The 19,463-nt window shown below is 40.7% G+C and overlaps 1 long non-coding RNA gene across 2 annotated transcripts; it reads right to left on the minus strand.

The window, feature by feature from the left end:
* Positions 1 to 259: 259 nt before the first annotated feature.
* On the minus strand, positions 260 to 19,020 carry LOC132403541 (uncharacterized). Of its 2 annotated transcripts, XR_009515288.1 has the most exons (4): positions 18,887 to 19,020; positions 11,511 to 11,583; positions 3,132 to 3,195; positions 260 to 290 (listed from the first exon to the last, which is right to left on the minus strand). It is a non-coding gene; the product is annotated as an uncharacterized LOC132403541 (long non-coding RNA). The 2 variants fall into 2 exon arrangements; XR_009515287.1 differs by lacking the exon at positions 260 to 290 and having other exon boundaries at positions 3,164 to 3,422.
* Positions 19,021 to 19,463: the final 443 nt, after the last annotated feature.

A 19,463-nucleotide genomic window follows, 5' to 3' on the forward strand; every position in this document is an offset into this window, starting at 1 on the left:
ATTCACTAAATGCATTGCCCACAACATTCTCAGCATCGTGGATGCTCCAGAGGTGAAACCATGTACAATCCCATAGCTGTCAGGAGTTGCAGCTGGACAGATATTCTGCATACGTCATCATCGGGGACTCAGGCAGCTTCCCTGCAATCCCAGACTGCACAAGAGGAGTATGACATGGAGCTGAGTTGACCTATCATGACTAAAAGGCTTTGAAGGAAACAGGACAAGAAATAAAGTACCCTCACCTTACCTTAGTGTTGCTTGTCTTCCTCACTGAAGCCCTGTATTCACTAAAACACACATTTAGAAGACCATCAGCACCAAGACAAGACAACAGCCCCTCTCAAAATGGCCACTCCAATTCTTCCTAACTGCTTTTTACTGGCTGCTGATATGTAGTTAATTAGGCAATCACCTGTTGACTAATAAGACTGGGGAAGGGTCGACTGTTTATTCCCCTCCATTGATGCCGCCGGACTTGCTGATTACCTTCAACATTCTGTATGTGTGGTTGTGATTAACAGGCCTTCATCCTGTTTCTCCCTCACTGGCCTGCTGAGAGTTTCCAGCATTTTCTGCTTTTAATTCAGATGGCCTACTCAATCAAATAACCATTGGTTCCAGAGCACAGTTGCTGCTCACAGAATGTCTGATGTTTGCTCGTATTAGTCTGTTTCTGACCTCTAAGACCAAATGCAATTACCAGTGTGAAAAGCGGCTCTATCCATGTGCATGCTGTGGGAATTCAACTGAAGGCCAAATGGCTTCAGGTCTTCTTAATCTGCACTTCTGCAAACTCCATCTGCTGGGATTTGTCCCATTTCCACAAGAATGATGAAATTCTCCTTCCCACTTCTCTTGCGCAACAGTGGATTGAAGTAGATTGCTGCAACAGATGTCAGTTGTAAGAAAATTCCACCCATGTGAAGGTTTAATGTCGTGATAACATTCAGGACCATGGACAGCACTGTTTCCATGGTAGATGTTGTATGATTCGAAATTAATTTCCTCTCAGCTGTGTTTGGTGTTTTTTGGTGAAGGTGTATGACTAGAAGTAGGGGACATAGCCTCAGTATTCAGGGCAGTAGATTTGGGATGGAGATGGGGAGGAATTGCTTTTCGCAGAGAGTGGTGAATCTGTGGAATTCTCTGCCCAATGAAGCAGTGGAGGCTACCTCAGTAAATATATTTAAGATAAGATTGGACAGATTTTTGTATAGTAGGGTAATTAAGAGTTATGGGGGAAAGGCAGGTAGATAAAGATGAGTCTGTGGTCAGATCTGCCATGATCTTATTGAATGGTGGAGCAGGCTCGACAAGCCAGTTAGCCTATTCTTGCTACTATTTCTGATGTTCTTATATTCCAGGTCAGCGGACTTGATAAAGCAGGTGGATGTCAGATACTAAGGACTGGCAACTCTTTCCTTCCCTTTGGGTAAAGTCCCCTCGTTCCTCAAACAACAGAACTGGATAATATTCAAACATTATTGTGTGAGATAATAGTCTTGTCATGTAAAAATGCTCAAACATGTTGCAATGAATGCACCAGCACTAGGTACCACAAAAACAAATTAAAACTGCAAAACCGTAGACTCAAAATTACAAAGTCCTAATATCCTAATATGCATGCCAAAAAATTACGAAAATATGTTTTAAGAGTTACAGAATTGGATCAGAGGTTAAAACTGATTGTGAAAGCTATTTTATATCTAATAATAATAATAATAATACTTTATTGATCCTGAGTGGGAAATTCCTTCATTACAGCAGCAATGATAAAAAATGCATTTAGCAGTCTGTTTAATTAATAATAAATGCAGAATACTAATAGTGTAAAAATAGAAATAATATAAAAATAGTGCAATATAAATGTACAAAATAATAAAGCAGAGACTATGGTACTAACTTGATGTGTGTTCTCCTGCTGCGCAAAGATGAACTGTTGTATATGCTTACTGCATTTGGTAGGAAACATTTTCTGTAATGATCCTCGTGATGGCAGAGCTGAATGATTCTGTTCGAAAGGGTGCTTCTCTGCTTATTCAGTAGGTTATGGAGAGGATGTCCCAGATTTTCCATAATGGATAGCAGTTTGTTTAGTGACCTCCTCTCCACCACTCAGAAGAGTGTGGGTTGTAGCTGGGGACAGATCCTTGAATAGGTACATGGCCTATAATGAGAGATATGGTAATGCACCTTTGTGCTCATTGTGTTTGCTGGCCATACAAGTGCATTACATCTGCTGATTATTGAACAATGCACCTTTAGTAATGCTACTGTGAAATTGAATCAGGCATGGACTACATACTGGAAGCCAGGTTTGAGGACCGTGAACAAGAATTGACCCTGTACGTTTTAAATATGAGGGATCATTGATAAGTTAGTGGCCTAAGGTAGAAGGAGTCAATTTTAGAAAACCTAGTACATTTATTTTTCAACGTGGTCCCCTCTTTAGTCCAGCGGTTGTGGAGCACATGGATCTTGGGATCTTGGACCTCCAGAAGTGGTCGACAGCAGGTGTGATTGATAGGTTTGGGGCCTAAGGTGGAAGGAGATGAGTTATACAGCTCTCGTTACATGCACATGCAGGTCAACTCTTTGAGTGATTATGCAGAAAGTTTGAAGTTTATAAATCACCTCCTTCTATCTTAGGCCATGAATGTATCAATCACCCCTGCTGTGGACACTTTCTGGAGGTCAAAAATCCATATGCTCCACGACCGCTGGACGAAGTGTGTAAATGTAGGAGGGGACTATGTTGAAAAATAAATGTGCTAGGTTTTCTAGAATCGACTGCTTCTACCTTAGACCACAAATTTATCAATTACCCCTTGTACTGGCATATCCATTGGGGAGACAGCTAGAATGGGGCTTGTTCACTATGAGTTTTGGAATAAATTGGTAAACTGGTTTGTTACCGCAACATTCACTGAGTGAAAAACCTGCTCATGCAGACCAGTTCATTAAAACCTTTGTTAATTATCCTAGGTTATGACCAAAGGAAAAAATGGCTGGAGTCGCTTACCACTTTAGTGCAAGGATGTTATTAGGTAGGTCAAAAAACAAACTTACAAAAATTATCAAAAATATAGTGAAAAGGGAACTGCTAATATTTACAAAAAGATACCTACCAGAAAACACAGTAACGCCAAACTTTGTCCAGTATGATCTCCTGCCAGCCTCGATCTCCCTCTCCTACAGAGGGTGAAGAGCCCCATTTTATTAGGCACCAGCACATACCATTTTTAATTACTCACAAAGTTAACTTAACACAACACATGAATTAGTGTAGCTTGGCCAGCTGGAGGTGTAGTGGCGTCCACATCGTACTTCGAAGCGAGTGGTCCCAGGTTCGAATCTGGCTGGCTCCTTGCGTGCTTTCCATCCGTGCTGGGTTAAGCATCGAGCTGGCAACTCGACCTCTTAAAAAAAAAACAAATGCTAAGGAAAAGGCAAAGGTTTCGCCCCAATACACCACAAGGCACGGAGAGGAGCAACACAGCACAATGTAGTTACGATCATATTACAAAATAAACAGAAGTATGACAGTAATTACAGTATACAAACAATATACACGTTTACACATCACCATTACTAAAGACATGGAATATTCTGCTGTGTATATAAAGCCAACCCGGTGTAGGGCCCATTATGAGAATATACCGGGAAGGCTTCGAAGTGCATACACTCAGCACGACAGCAGAATGACAAAGCAATGTTTGTGTGTGTGTATAAGAAGTGCACTTACCGATCGTTCTCTGTCACACTGCTCACTGAGGTAGTACAAGGTAAAGCAATAACAAAGTACAGAATAAAGTGTAACAGCTATAGAGAGAGGGCAGTGCGGGTAGACAATGAGATGTATAATGAGTAGAGTGTGAGGTCAAGAGTCCACCTAATTCTTTTAGCGAACTGTTCCATAGTCTTTTAACTATGAGACCGGAGCTGTCCTTGAGCTGTAGTACATGTTTTCAAGCTTTTGTATCTTCTGCCTGCTGGGAGAGGGAAGAAGAGAGTGATTGGGGTGAGTAGGGTATTTGATTATGTTGGCTGTTTTACTGAGGCAATGAGAAATACAGTCCATGGCGCAAGGAGAGGAGGCAAGTTTCTGTGATTTGCTGAGCCATGCCCACAACTCTTGACAGTTTCTTGTTGCCACACCAAGCCAAACACGATGCTTCCTATTGTGCATCCAAAAAAAATTGGTGAGGGTCAAAGGGGACTGTGGTAAACTATGTATACCTGTCTGGATACGACCCCCCCCCCCCCCCCCGCTGACTGCTCCTGTGGCTCCTCCCACAGACCCCTGTATAAAGGCAATCAAGGCCTGAGCCCAGCCTCTCAGTCTCCAGGATGGTGGTCACTCACTGCTTGTTCCTTCTTCCAGTCAGTAAAAGCCAATATCTCGCCTTTACGTCTCAGAGTGAGTTATTGATGGTGCATCAATGACCAGCCTCTTAAAGCACTTCATACTGGTTGGCAGTCATTAAGAACATGTAACCTTGTTTTTCTTTGTACTGGGATGACAGTGATCTTCTTAATGAAGGAAGGTACCTTAGAGAATAAAGCAGGGCAGTGTTTAAAAATACCTGAAAATACTGCCACCTGCTGGTGTGCACAGGATTTGAAAATACAGCCAGGACCACCATCCCGACCACTTCTCACACTGGAAGACTGATCTTAGGACTTTACAGAGACTGTGGGTTCAGATACATTGAAGACTTTCAAGGTGGGTGGTGGCATTCCAATCTCTTTCATGGAATGCTTGAAACTCTTCGGGAATGGATGCACTGTTGCTGCCAATGGGCTTGGCTTTGTTTTGTAGCATTTTATGGGTTTTAAGCCCTGGCACGACATGGTCTCAATTTTGAACAGGTATTGTCTCTTGGCCACCCTGACAACTTTATGGAGCTTATATCTCGATTTCTTGTATAGGTCAAGGACACCTGATTTGAATGCCACAGACTTGAGACTTCAATGGGGTGTGCACCCATTGTTTCCAGTTTGGGAACACTGTATTGTCCTCTTCGATACACAGTCCTCAACACACTCGTTGATAAAGAGCACGATGACAACATCAGCTAGGCTGTCTGGTGAATCTTAAACATGGATCAATCCAGTTACTCAAAGACGTCACATGGAATCCCATCACTTTTCTCAGATGAGCACTGTGTGACTTTCTGTACTAGACGCTCATGGTTCATCTTCTGTTTCTGTGTGTAGGCGGTAGGAGCACAGACCAGTGATCTGATTTTCCAAAGTCTGGGTAGGAAGATGCCTTTGTTACTTTATTGCAATGTCCACAGGATTTGAACCCCTGTGTCACAACCATGGATTCTGCTGCGAGGTCTACATGCTCCACGCCCTGCAGGCGGGCTGCACAGAAGGTTCCGCAATTGCACTCATGAATACGCACGTGCCAGGTAACTACTGTTTCATTATAGTGGAAGTTAACTCCTTCCATTTCCTCGTAGTCTTGTCGAGACTTGAGCAAAGCACAGAAACGTTACACTCCCTCAAAACCTTTGTCCTTGTCTGAGAAAGACAAGGACAAAGAAACCAGTTCAACTGATGCTGGAAACGAGCAGTATTCTTTAGTGTTTAGATATCTGGCTTTCAGCCACAGTGTTGGCATTTTACTTTCAGTTTGAGAGTTTTAGTTAACGGCCCTGTTGGCCTAGTGTTTATTGTTTTCCTTTCCCTTAAAATTCTGCAAGGTTTGCATTAAAGTCTGTGAACCGTCGACCCGCTTCAGTGTCTTGCTCTCACCATGCTTGGGTCCATAAGTGAACGTTCTTACACCCTGGTGGACAGTAGAAATGCTGACAGTAATTTGGTAAAGCACTTTTGAAGGTGACCTGGTCGAAGTCACTGACAATAATGAGGAGGGCCACAAGCAATCCCATTCCAAAACTATTGACCACAGAGTAAAGCCATCGAGCAGTGACCTGGAGGTTACAGACAGTTGCAGAAATGAAATGATTTTCCTTCAATTAATAAGTGCTTCAATTTTATTCATTGTTGTCCAGCACAACCAGGAACAGAAGGAGAGAGCGAGGCAAGGGCTGTCCCACAAGGCAAGCCAAAGAACATGAGGAAATGAATTTGGATAATGGGGAGCTTACCCTCAAGAAACTTCTGGGAAGCATACATCCTTTACCTGTCCAATGACGTTTCAGGAGGACCTCCAAAGATTCTCGCGATTTGAATATTATCCAGCAGTGTTGTAACTTCAAAACATTAACCTAGTTCAAAGGGTGGCATAGGAATCTGAACTGCAGGTCTAACTTTGGGTCTTCTTTAAGCAAGATGCTTAAATATTATTGAAATATTACACGGCACACAACACACGGCAAACATAGTGTTACATCATAGCAAGGGGAGGAAGGAGAAGAAGAAAAAGGCAGAAGAGAGAGAGAGCTTGTTGAGGTATGTCTAATCTCCTAGCTGAGGGCCAAACCACAAGTTCAGGGTTTGTATTGATGAGACAATCAGTGCCCGAATCCAGCCAGATCTTGCAACAAGCAGCCAGTTAGCATCATGCCAGGGAAGTGTCTGTCAGTGATCTTCTGGGTCACACGTGGAAATTTAGTTTCTTCTCCTTGACATTTACTGGCATTGAATGCATGTGCACAGACCCACACATTCACATGTGCACAGACCCACACATTCACATGTGCACAGACCCACACATTCACATGTGCACAGACCCACACATTCACATGTGCACAGACCCACACATTCACATGTGCACAGACCCACACATTCACATGTGCTTGCACACCTACACGCACCCTCTAAACTTCAATATTCTCAGCACTTTTTGTGCTGTCCTTGTATATTTATCATCCTTGATTTCTCTGCCTTCAGTTTTATTTTACCCTTCCTTTTATTTAATACTTGTTTTCCCACCTTCTGTCTCCCTGGATAGATTCCCATCCCCAGAAGAATTGAGCTTGAATTCTCCACAAACGCACAGGCAAAATCCCTCCCCTCAAACCGTGGCAGTGATCCAGCTCCCAGTGTTCCAGGAACCTTCTGAGTTTAGAGACTCTGCGCTTAATGGTCTCTCTTAATTGTTTACTTTTTACTTTTGAAAAGTTTGCAAGATTTGTTCCTTTTTCACACACTGGGCATTGACAATCTTTATTGTGTGGGTTTTTTTAATGGGTTTATTTGTTTTGTGGCTGTCTGCAAGAAGACGAATCTCAAGAATGTATGCAGTATAAATACTTCGATGATAAGTGTACTTTGAACTTTGAACTCTGCATACTTTGCATGTATTATGTTAATGCATTGGTGCCCGGATCTCATAAAATTACTCGTGGTAAATGTGAATAAGAGGGAAATCCTCATGGAAGGCATTATTTCCATATTCAACACATAGCACAAGAATTACACACAAGGTTAAACTGATGAGTGCCCCAGAACAGTGAAAATTTTGCCATAAGCAATTGATCTTTGGACCACTTCTATAAGGAAATCTTGACAATTGCTTCAAATTGAACAAAAACATTTAATTCAATAGATTATTTGTTTCAATAAAGGATCGAAAATTTAAAACATTAGGTGAAGTGAGCATAATGGATAATTATGCATAAAATAAGATCTAAGATTAAAAAGTTTTTTAGCTCACTGCATTTGGTTCTTCATAAATTATTAATTCCGTATGCCTGATATGATGCATTGTTTTCCCAGAATGAGAGGATATGATCTCTGACCACATCACTGCCATTAACATTAATATAATATAACCACTTTTATGATCCCCAGGCCAAAATTATCCAGAATGCATCTAGTGTCATATTGTTATAATTATGAATATATATTTCACCTTTCACCCTTAATTTATGACCTCTAGTTCTAGTCTCACCTAACCTCAGTGGCAAATCCCTGCTTGCAATTACCCAATCCATACCCTTCCTAATTTTGTATAGCTCTGTCAAATCCCACACCCCCTGCCCCACCTCCTACACCATTCTCCACACACTAGGGAATACAGTCCTAACATATTTCACCTTTCCGAATAACTCAGCTCCTCAAATCCTAACATTATCCTTGTAAATTTTCTCCCTACTCTCTCAAACTTTCTTTTAGGTAGGTGACCAGAACTACACACAATACTCCAAATTCACTGATGTTTTATTCAACTTCAACTAAACATACCAACTCCTACACTCAATCTACAAATTTATGAAGGCCAATGCATCAAAAGCTCTCCTTATGACCCTATCTACCTGCGACGCAACTTTCAAGGAATTATAGATCTGTAAACCCTGATTCCTCTTTTCTACCGCACTCCTCATTGCCCCAATTTTCATTGTGTTTATTCTGCAGATTGGAGATGAATAAGAAACGTTAAGCATTATTGCACAGGTGGCAATTATGTAGCTGTGCAGGGAACAATTTTTTGGCAGTACTGCTAGTTTTGGAATTCAGCTTCAACGTGGCAACCAAGGTGTTGGAAGAATGCATATCACTTCGGTGAACGGTGCATTCTGCATCCTGCTGTCATTTCAATACCTTTGCTGTCATTAAATGGGGAAGTTTGTCCAGCATCTTCCAGTCAGTATTTTAGTTGTCATTTACACTTCAGAGGGAATGTGACAGGACAGCAGACTCGGAGCTGATGCCTTGATTGTGAAATATTTCAGTATGCGAATTCTGATATAGCCCTGTGTTATAATCCAATGCTGGAATGAGACTTCAGCTTGCATTTCCAGTCACATTAGCCTGGCATCTAAACTACAGTTCTCCATTTCCCTAACTCTATCATGGGTAGCTGTACGAATATGTAAATGAGCCAAATGAAATGGAGATATCTGCAATCAGTTCCTTGGCTATGCTGACACTGAGTGAGACGAATGTCTCCACTCAACCAAATTTTCAATCTCCCTCCTGTATTCATCACCGCCTTTGATACAGCCCACAACAGTAGTGTCATTGGCAAACTTGTGTATGGTATTGGGGCTGTGCTTAGCTACACAGTCACAGGTGTAAAGTGAGTAGAGCAGGGGACTGAGTACCCATCCCTGTGGAGCTCCTGTCCTGATGGAGATTGTGGAGGAGATATTTTTGCCAATCCAAACCAACTAGGGTCTACCAATGAGGAAATCCAGTATCTAAATGCATAAGCAGGTATTAAGGTGCAGATCTTGCAGCTTACTGCTTGGTTTTGAGGGAATTATGGTATTAAATGCTGAGTTGTAATCGATAAAGAGCATCCTGATGCATACATCTTTGCTGACCAGATGTTCCAGGGTTATGTGAAGAGCCAATGAGATGGCATCTGCTGTGGACTTGTTGCTCCGGGAGGCAAATTGGAGTGGATCCAAGTCAATTCTCGGGTAGGAGTTGATCTGTTTCATCACCAGCCTCTCAAGATATTCCTTCACTGTGGATGTAAGCGCAACTAGGCGATAGTCATTGAGGAAGGTGACCACACTCCATAGATGCTGTTACAGCTGACATTGCCAATTAAACTAGTCCCTTCTTCCTACACAATGTTCACCTTCTTCTAGTCTCTACACATTCATGGACCTACCTAAGAGCCTCAACTCTATCATATTTGTCACACCACTTCTTCTGGCTGCACACTCTAGCTGTCCACCATTCTCTGTGTAATGAACTTGTCTTTCCCATCGACTTTGAATTAACCACCTCCCACCTTACTCCCCTCTAGTATTAGACATTTCAACCCTAGGAAAAAGATACCGGCATTTAAAAGATGTCTCCTCTTTCTATGTTTCTCATAATCTTATAAACCTCTATCAGATCTCCCCTCAGCCTCTGAAGCTCCAGAGAAGACAACCCAACCCTGACAAACCTCTCCTTAAAGCACATGCCGGGCACCAATCCAGGCAGCATCCTGGTAACCCAACCGAAATGCTGGAGGGACTAAGCAGATCAGGCATCACCAAAAGAGAGAATGAACAACTAACCCTTTATCAAACATCAGTCCTGAAATGTTCTCCATAGATGCTGCCTGTCCTGCTGAGTTCCTCCTGCATTTTGTGTGTGTTGCTCTGGATTTCCAGCACCTTCACCTTCTTCTTATAATGCAACTACTACCGATGTACAAAAGAAATAAAATCCTCTCCGGAACTAAACTTTATTCTGTTCTCATACTACTCATTATACTAAGAAAAAGTTAACTCAAATTGAGTTAGGAGACCTCCTCTGATTAACAATTTTATTTGACCAGTCAGGATTGTTAGCCCTAAATGCTGGAGGACCGGTGGGCCACTCTTAGTCTGGCCTCTACCTTTTGACCTGTTTGGCATAGGCGACCCTACCAAGAGCCAAAGCTTAAAGCCCTGACTCCAGCCAGCATAGCTCTCCAAGTCATTGAGGTATGCTAACATCCAAGGTTGTAGTCTTCTTGGAGGAACGTTTCTGCATGAGGAGGAGCTTCCACGGCCCAAGAAGAACAAGTTTCCTTCCTCCAGTGTTCAGTCAACTAAAAGCCATAGTATCTGCTGCAATGACACAGCTGCTTGATTTACCTTTTATGAAAAGAAAAATGTACAACCAATAGCCAATCTGTTAAAATACTCCAATTCCTTTTCTAATAATCTTTCTCATGTGACTGTCCTCCATGGGAAGATCGCTTTAATTTGATGCTACCTTATAGCACCGCAAAATCAGAATATACTTTCTGCAGATCCACATCGAGTATATTCCATGAATACAATCGATGACTTCTGCCATTCACCAGCCTATTGCTTCACATTTGTAATAAATGTGAATTAATTAATACTAAAACCTTGAGACACTGCCTTCTGTGAAAGAGGGTCTCAAACTTTTACTGGAAATCACAAAATGATGGAATATATGATAGTGTGCATCGGCAGCAAGATAGTCAAGGAACAACTAGCCCATATTTATGGCATTGGAGTCAAGTTGGACCCAGAGCTGTAAGAATGCCTGCTATAATTCAATCACCTGTGAGAAATCCTCTTCCGCTCTCAAAAACTCATTAAAATACCTCCTATCAGCATTTCCACTAGGAATAGTTATTGGAAAATAACATTTTTATGATCAGATAAAAAAAAGACCCATGGGACATTGAAATCACATAAAACAAATTAATCTTATGGAGCACATTAACTTCACACAGTTTGCATTTTCACAGAAATAGCCTGGAGCATTCAACTACATATTCTATGCAACTGAGCTTAAAGCCTTAAAACTGTTCACTGCAGACCAGGGCAAAATAAAACCTAAAACATTGATTGTAGACATATAGAATTAAAATATGATCCTTTCATAAACATGCCACAGTGAACAGCATACTACAAATGTCTTGTTACCTTAAAGTAAAATGTCTTGATCTTGGGCAAGAGACAAGAATTTAAAATGTATTATAACTGAATGGAGTTTATTGTATAAATATTCTTTTGAGATTAATGGATAAGAGCAAAAGAATGGCATTTACGTTGTTGATACTAATGGGGAAGGCAACTATAGAAGAAAGAGCAAATATATGATCAATATTCAAAAATGTTTACCTGAGTTACACCTCACTGGGAATGTGCAGTTTGCCAGGAGCCAGTGGCAGATTATAGCTGACATGACTCAAACCTGCCGGAGAAAGTTATACACTTTAGTTATATGGAAGTAATAAACTGAGAAATTTAATTGCCCATGGAGCCATGCTAAAATAACACAACACAGGGGATCTACACCAGTTGACCTAGATACCATTAGTGTGTGACTTCCAAGTGCATAGACCATGTAAAGACTCGAGTAGCTAAGCAACCCCATGTGCAATCCTTTCCTCGTGATACGCATTAAGTGGAAATGATTTCAGGAGCCTTGTGCACCAGCTCAGACTTACCTCAGCTAATCCCTGTGTGTTAAAAGTCAAAGTGAAAAGTCAGTCAAGCTTATTGTCACCTGCACAAGTACACACGCGCACAGGTGCAATGAAAAACTTACTTGCAGTACCATCACAGGCATATGGCATCATATCAATAATAAAAACTTAAATTTAACAATGTTTTACAAGAAAACAAAATCAGAAGAAAATAAGTCAATTTTAGTGCAAAAGTGGTCAAAGAGTTCACAGTGTTGTTAGTCTGGAGTGATTAGGGTTTTGCCTGTTAGTTCAAGAGCCAAATGGTTGAAAGGAAGTAGTTATACTTGAACCCAGTGGTGTTGGACTTCTGTATCCCCTGCCTAATGATAATTCTGAAAAGATAGATGGCGGGGATTGCTGGTGATAGATGTAGCCCTCTGGAGGTTGCATCTCCTGTGGATAGTGCCAATGGTGGGGAGGGATGTGCCCGTTCTGTATTGGTCAAGAGTCCAGTAGAATGAACCTATGCTAGACATTATTATGTAGTTTTGGAAACTCTCAAGAGGGAACCATAGGCTTGGGAGCAGACACACTGTTTCAATGCCACTTCCACATTCTGAAGAAAATCCATGAGGTCTCACATGCAACGGACATTGCAGAATCAGAGCACAGTTCTCCTACCTCTACCTCGAATCATCCAGAGTTCAGAAAGACAGCAGTCTTTATCTCTGTAAACAGATCAGTTGGGGCCGCAGGTTGCAGCTCTTTCTGTAAAGGGTGATAGATCTCTGTCATACTGGTGTTATGAATCTTAGTCTCTGGGTGCATTGCTGTTCTGACACCAGGAAGTCAATGGAAGGATGGGTCACCCTAGCAATGACCCTTCACCGTCCTCAAGGGAGGGTAATTAACATTGCTTTGGGATGCACTAGAACCCAGCCAGACAGCTTCCAGAGCATCCATTGATTTCAACCAAAAGGATAATGCCTGATCGGTAAAGTTCTCCAGCAAACAGAGGTACAGCAGTTGCAGATCCAATGAGTCCAACAAGTTCTATTCCAACCCACTCCCTAACAAATCTGGTCACAACTGAGGATCCTTATGCTGTATATAGGAGAGGTTGAGCACTGCTTTCTGCTGTCCAGGCCTGCTTTCCTGTGCATTCTTGCATCCTGGTACATAGACACTGCTGAGTTGAATTCTCGGCAAATTTCGTATTACACAAGGTCAAACCAGTATGGTTCCAGTATTTACCCCTTATGCTCATACAATTGAAAAGCTCATTGAACTGTAAGATACTGATCATATTTAGCAATTCATTTTATGTTACACGTCAAAAAACATGTGAAGCTTTTGAATTCTAGTAAAAAATATATGTATTATGTAGACCATCACTATTAGGAATTCTGGGATTTCCATTCAGCTGTAGTCAGTTTAGTCCTATCACCACTGCGATTGCAAAATCTGACTTAAAGTCTGAGAGTCTGTATTTTAGTACTGAGAAGTTTCTCTTCATAACTTCTAGAGTTTAGAAAGAATAAAAATAGTCTTAATGAAACGTGAAGTTTTTGGAGGACTTATGCTGTTGTGACTGTGATCAAAGTCACTGGAGAGACACTGAAGCTGGAGAATATAGAAGTCTTTATTCTGCTCAACAAGCAGGCACCATACTGGAGACACTCTCGGATAGAGATTCTGTGACCCAACATCGCATCATGTTTTATATGTAAAGGGACAAAGGTAACAACAGGACATTTTCTATAGTTACAATGTATTCATTATATTTCTTTTGAGTTACATATAATTTTCAAATGACTAGATTTTCACACCTACACACCCAGAATAGTGTTAATCAATGCTGTCTCCGAGATGCATTCATGCATATCCTGGCATCTCAGATCAGTGGCTGTTTCCTGGTTTGCAATTGACTCCAATCTGCAGCTCCAGGAAGACCATTGTTCTGAGCTGCATTTTAAATTCAATTTACAATCCACATTCAGATCTGAAGACTGGTTGCTGTTGAGATTAATATTTGCTATATTTCATATTTCCAGAATGCACCCTAACAGAGGTTAAGAAGCTAGAGAAACAAGAACTAGCAATTATGAACTCCATTAACCTCAATAGAAGTAGGTGATTCCTACAGCATGTGCATTCCTTCTAACATCTCTTGGTATCATGCAAGAATTTAAGTGAATCTCTCCGTGCATTACCTGAGATCATTAAAAATCACATACCCTCAGTATTAATCAACAAGCTCCAAAACCTGGCCCTCTGTGCCTCTCTCTGCAACTGGATCCTAGACTTCCTCTTCTAGAGACCACAGTCAGTATGAATCGAAAATAGCATCTCCACCTCACTGATAACCAACACTGGCACAGCTCAAGGATGTCTGCGTAGCCCACTGCTCTACTGTCTCTACACCCATAAATATGTGGCTAGGCACAGCTCAAACACCATCTATAAATTTGCTGATGACACAACTATTGTTGGCAGAATTTCAGATGGTGATGTGGAGGTGTACTGGAGTCAGATACATCAGCTGGTTGAGTGGTGTCACAGCAACAACCTTGCACTCAACATCAGTAATTGATTGTGAATTTCAGGAAGGGGAAGTTGAGGAATATACACCAGTCTTCATCAAAGAATCAGCAGAGGAAAGTGTGTTATTATGTGTGTGCGTTATAAAGAACTTCATTTTTGATGGTGATGGTGAAAACAACTGAGTAACAAAATGTTCTAGTGTTCTCCTACACCAAGGTTGCCCTTATTAATAACAAACATAACATGGTGTCAGAAACTTGTTGTGAGAACTAAACATGGCCAGTAAATGACTTTTGTGTACAACTGAGGAAGAGATGTTGGCAATGGAAAGAAGCTACAGTCCAGAGAACAAGTTGTGTCACCGAATTCACTGAGAAATTTAGGTGAGAGGCGAGAGTTCCTGTCATGGATAAGCTAAACCCTCCCACACCTATGCAGTTTGCTGGCATTTAACAGATAACTAGAAAGGCTTCCAACATCAATTCAATATATATTTAGTGGGAAGTGATGAAAAATTGAAAGCATCTGTTTTTCTACATGACAAGGATGCTTTGGACATCTATAACAGCTTTCAAATTGATGAGAGAACTTTTATATTGGACACTGTTGACAAAATTTGAGGAATATTTTGTTCCAAGTAAAAACATCACATTTGAGAGATATGGTTTTTCCCCTGTGACCAGAAAAAAATGGTGTTATCTTTGACCAACTCTTAGCTGAGCTTCATAAATTGAGTAAGTCTTATGAGTCTGGAGATTTGAGGAACTCACTGGTGAGAGACAGAATTGTTTTCAGATCCCAGATAATGGGCACAGAGAAAGATTGATGCGTGTTAAAGACTTGACACTGGAAAAGGCTGTGGATATGTGTAGGGCAGCAGAAACCACACAAGTACAAGCCAAGGAGCTGCACAGGACAGACACAACAGTGCGTGCTGTGAAAGCAGAGGAGTAGTGCACAGGGTCTTTCCCAAAGCAACAGCTAAGTAAAAAGGAAAGCTCAAACAGCAAATGTGAAGATAGGCACATCCCAAAGACATGCCCTGCTTATGGAAAGTCCTGCAATCATTGTGTGAAGATGAATCATTTTGCAAAGTTCTGCAAAACAGAGGCTATCAAGAAAAAGGTGCACACAGTTGGCAAGGAAATAAAGGAAGACTTTGTGGGTTCGCTACTGGCTATTGGTGCTGTTAAAACAGAATGGATTGTCCCAGTGACTGTGCATGAGACAGTAATTCCATTCAAGCTTGATGCTGGAGCCCAGATGAATCTGTTATCCATGTATGATTACAAGACTTTCAAAGTAAAGAGCAAGTGAAGTAAAAAGTGACAGGCTATACTGGAGAGAATGTCCCAGTAAAAGGGGATGCACAAGAGGCAGCATTGAAAGGTATAGCTACTGTTTGTAGAAAAGTGAGTACAGCCTAGATCTGAGTGCATGTGAAAACTCGATCTGGTGAAAAGAGTTTTCATAGTGGCTTCACATACCAAAGATGACCACTTAACACTTATGGAAGAGTCCACAGATGTCTTTGAGGGCCTTTGATGCTTACCTGATATAACTCAAGAAACCCCTAACAGCATCCTTGAGAGCTCTGGAGAGATTATGCAAGAAATGCACAAGAACTCCACGTCCCACAGAAAGCTGTACCAGCTACACCAGCATGACAGTCAGGATGCCAGTGCTAAACGGAGTAATCACAATAACAAAGCTGTTACTCTTTCATCCACGTCATGCAGCGTTGGGTCAAAATCTCCCTCTTGACTTCCAGTAACAGACTGGCAATCAAAAATATCTCCACGATCTTCTCTGAAGTTGAAAAGAATAAAATAACAAGGAAGATGGGGGGATCACACCATCCCCAAGGACAGAACAACAGCAACAGTTCATTACAAAGCAACAGGAGGATTTGTTATCTATAATATGCAGTCAACAGAGGAATTGAGACAAAATCAGTTGGAATTTGTGCAAAGATTCACTGATCACATGGACGCAGTCTTGGGATTCCATTATGGAGTGAATTATGGTCACACATCAAGAACAAGAAAAGAGATGAACAGATAAGATCTTGGTAAAGGATGTGAATTAGAATTGACACGAAGTGCAAGCAATACAACTATGGAAATATATAACAGACCAAAAGGATCATTAAACCACTTCAGAGACTGCTTGAAAGTTCACGAGTGAAAAGGAGACTGGCTACAGAATATAAATATCTTTATTGGAAAAGATTCTTGTTTCTTGCAGCTTTGTGGGACATAGTATTGTGATTGCTTTTCTATAAAAGGGGGAAAATGTGTTATTATGTGTGTGCATAATAAAGAACTTAAGTTCTCAAAGGGCAATCTTGGTGGTTCACCCAGAACTGGGAGCTTCGATGGTGAGCTGGTCACACACGCTCAATGTTGAAAACTATTGAGTAATAAAATGTCCTAGCATTTATCTATGCCAAGACTGTCTTTATTAAAAGAAAGTGTGAGCAGATTCAAGGGTGTCAACATCACTGAAGATCAATCCTGGGCCCAGCATATTGATGCAATTACAAAGAATTTACAAAGGCATTGACTGTATTTCACTAGGAGTCTGAGGAGATTTGATATGTCACCAAAGACTCTCACAAATTTCTACTGATGTACCGTGGAGAGCATTTTAACTGGTTGCATTACCTTCTGGTATAGAGGGCCCTATGTGGAGGATTAGAAAAAGCTGTAGAAAGTGCCGAACTCAGCCAACTCCAACGTGGTCACTAATCTGTCCATCATTGAAGGCATCTTCAAAAAGTGACACCTCAAAAAAGGTGGTATCATCATTAATGACCCCCATTACTCAGGACAAGCCCTCTTCTGATTGCTACCATCTAGGAGGAGGTACAGGAGCCAGAAGTAACACATTTAATGTTTTAGGAACAGCTTCTTCCCCTCCACTGTCATGTTTCTGAATGGACAGAAAACCCATGTACACTACCTCATTATTGTCATGCTCTTTTTACACCACTCTTTTAATTTACCTTTGTATATGATATACCATACATATATACTTGTGTGTGTGTGTGTGTGTGTGTGTGTGTGTGTGTGTGTGTGTATATATATGGTATATACATATATATGTGTGTATATGTGTGTCTATGTGTGTGTGTATATATATATATATATATATCTTATAGTGATTTATAGTTATTTTGTTATGCATTGTAATGTACTGCTGCTGTAAAACAATAAATTTTGCAACATATGCCAATGACAATAAACCTGATTCTGATTCTGAATTCTCATTGACAACAAATGAGGAAAGTGAAAGCACAAATTTTAATTAACTTTTTTAATATTTTGCAGGGCACTAACTGAAATTTTGAATACATCCATGAAATTAAAGTAGAAGCTGAAGTATCATTAATAAACCATAAAATATTTTTATTTAAAAATCTATTTTATTTTGTAATGTTTATCTGAGAGATATACAATCCATGTCAGTCAAGTTATTTTTGTAATAACAGTGGCTTTGCTATAATTAGTTTTGCTAATGCATCATTAAAAATTTCAAAGCTCTCTGCAGCAGAAGAATACGTTCAAAGCAATTTACATCTTAATTCCATTGTCATAGGCTGAAAACAATGTGATATATAGACAGACAGTAATAGCAACTCTGGGATTTCCATACACCTGTAAGGAAACCCACAATTTGTTTTCAGTTTATTTCTATTACCATCGCAACTGCAAAATCTGGATCAAAATCTATGGGTCTATCAATCAGAGTTGAGAAGATTTTCCATGCAGACTGCTTTGAAACTATAGTTCTGTAAGCTAAATGATCAAACATTAAATATTAAGGTCACCAAGAGAACCAAAGGGATGAAAGTTCAAAGGAAATTTATTATCAAAGTACATATATGTCACCATATACTACCCTGAAACTCATTTTCTTTCAGCATACTCAATATAATAGAATAACAACTATAATAGAATCAATGAATGACCAGTCAAACTTGGGTTTTCAACCAATGTGCAAAAGACAACAAACAGTGCAAATACAAAAAGAAAGATAGAATAATAAATAAGCAATAAATATCAAGGACATGAGATAAAGAGTCCCTGAAAATGACTCTACAGTTTGTGGGAACATCACAATGATGGGGCAAGTGAAGCTGAATAAAGTTATCCCCTTTGGTTCAAGTGCCTCAAGGTTGAGGGCAATAACTGTTCCTGGTCCTGGGGCTCCTGGTGTCAGCAATGAGAAGGGAGCACGTCCTGGGTGGTGGGGGTCCCTGATGATTGGTGCTGTTTTCCTGCAACAGCACTTCATGTAGCTGTTCTCAATGGTGGGGAGAGCTTTACTCATGATGGACCAGGCCATATTTACTACTTTTTGTAGGATTTTCCATTCAACGGCATTGGTGTTTCCATACCAGGCTGTGATGCAGCCAGTCAATATACTTCCCCCTATACAACTATAGAAGTTTGCACAAGTTTTAGATGACGTGCCAAATCTATACAAAATCCTAAGGAAGCAGAGGCACTGATGTGTTTTTGTTGTATTTGCACTTACGTTCTGGGATCAGGCCAGTTCCTCCAAAATAACAACACCGAGGAATTTAAAGTTGCTAACCCTCTCCACCTCTGATCCTCTGATGAGGACCTCTGGTTTCTTCTCCTGAAGTCAATAATTAGCTCCTAGTTTTTGCCGACGTGGAGTAAGAAGTTGTTGTTGTGGCACCACTCAGACAGATTTTCAGTCTCCTCCCCACCCCCCCCCCCCCCCATCTACTGATTTGTCACAACCTTTGATTCAGCCTATGACATCAGCAAATTTGAATGTGGCATTGGAGCTGTGCTCAGCCACAGTCATAAGTGAATGGACATTGAATCCACGAATACTACCTGGCTACTTTTTTATTTCTATTTTTGCATTACTTACTTCATTACACTTAGCGTAATTCAGATTTTTCTCTATTATTATGTATTGCATTGTACTGCTTTCACAAATTCAACAAAGTTCACAACATATGCTGGTGATATTAAACCTGTTTTTGTTAAGTGTAAGGTGAGTAGAGCAGGGGTCTAAGCACAGAGCCTCGTAGTACACCCATGCTGATGGAGATTGTGGAGATGTTGTTGCCAATCCG

Source organism: Hypanus sabinus, chromosome 13 (assembly GCF_030144855.1).
Source record: "Hypanus sabinus isolate sHypSab1 chromosome 13, sHypSab1.hap1, whole genome shotgun sequence".
NCBI lineage: Eukaryota > Metazoa > Chordata > Chondrichthyes > Myliobatiformes > Dasyatidae > Hypanus > Hypanus sabinus.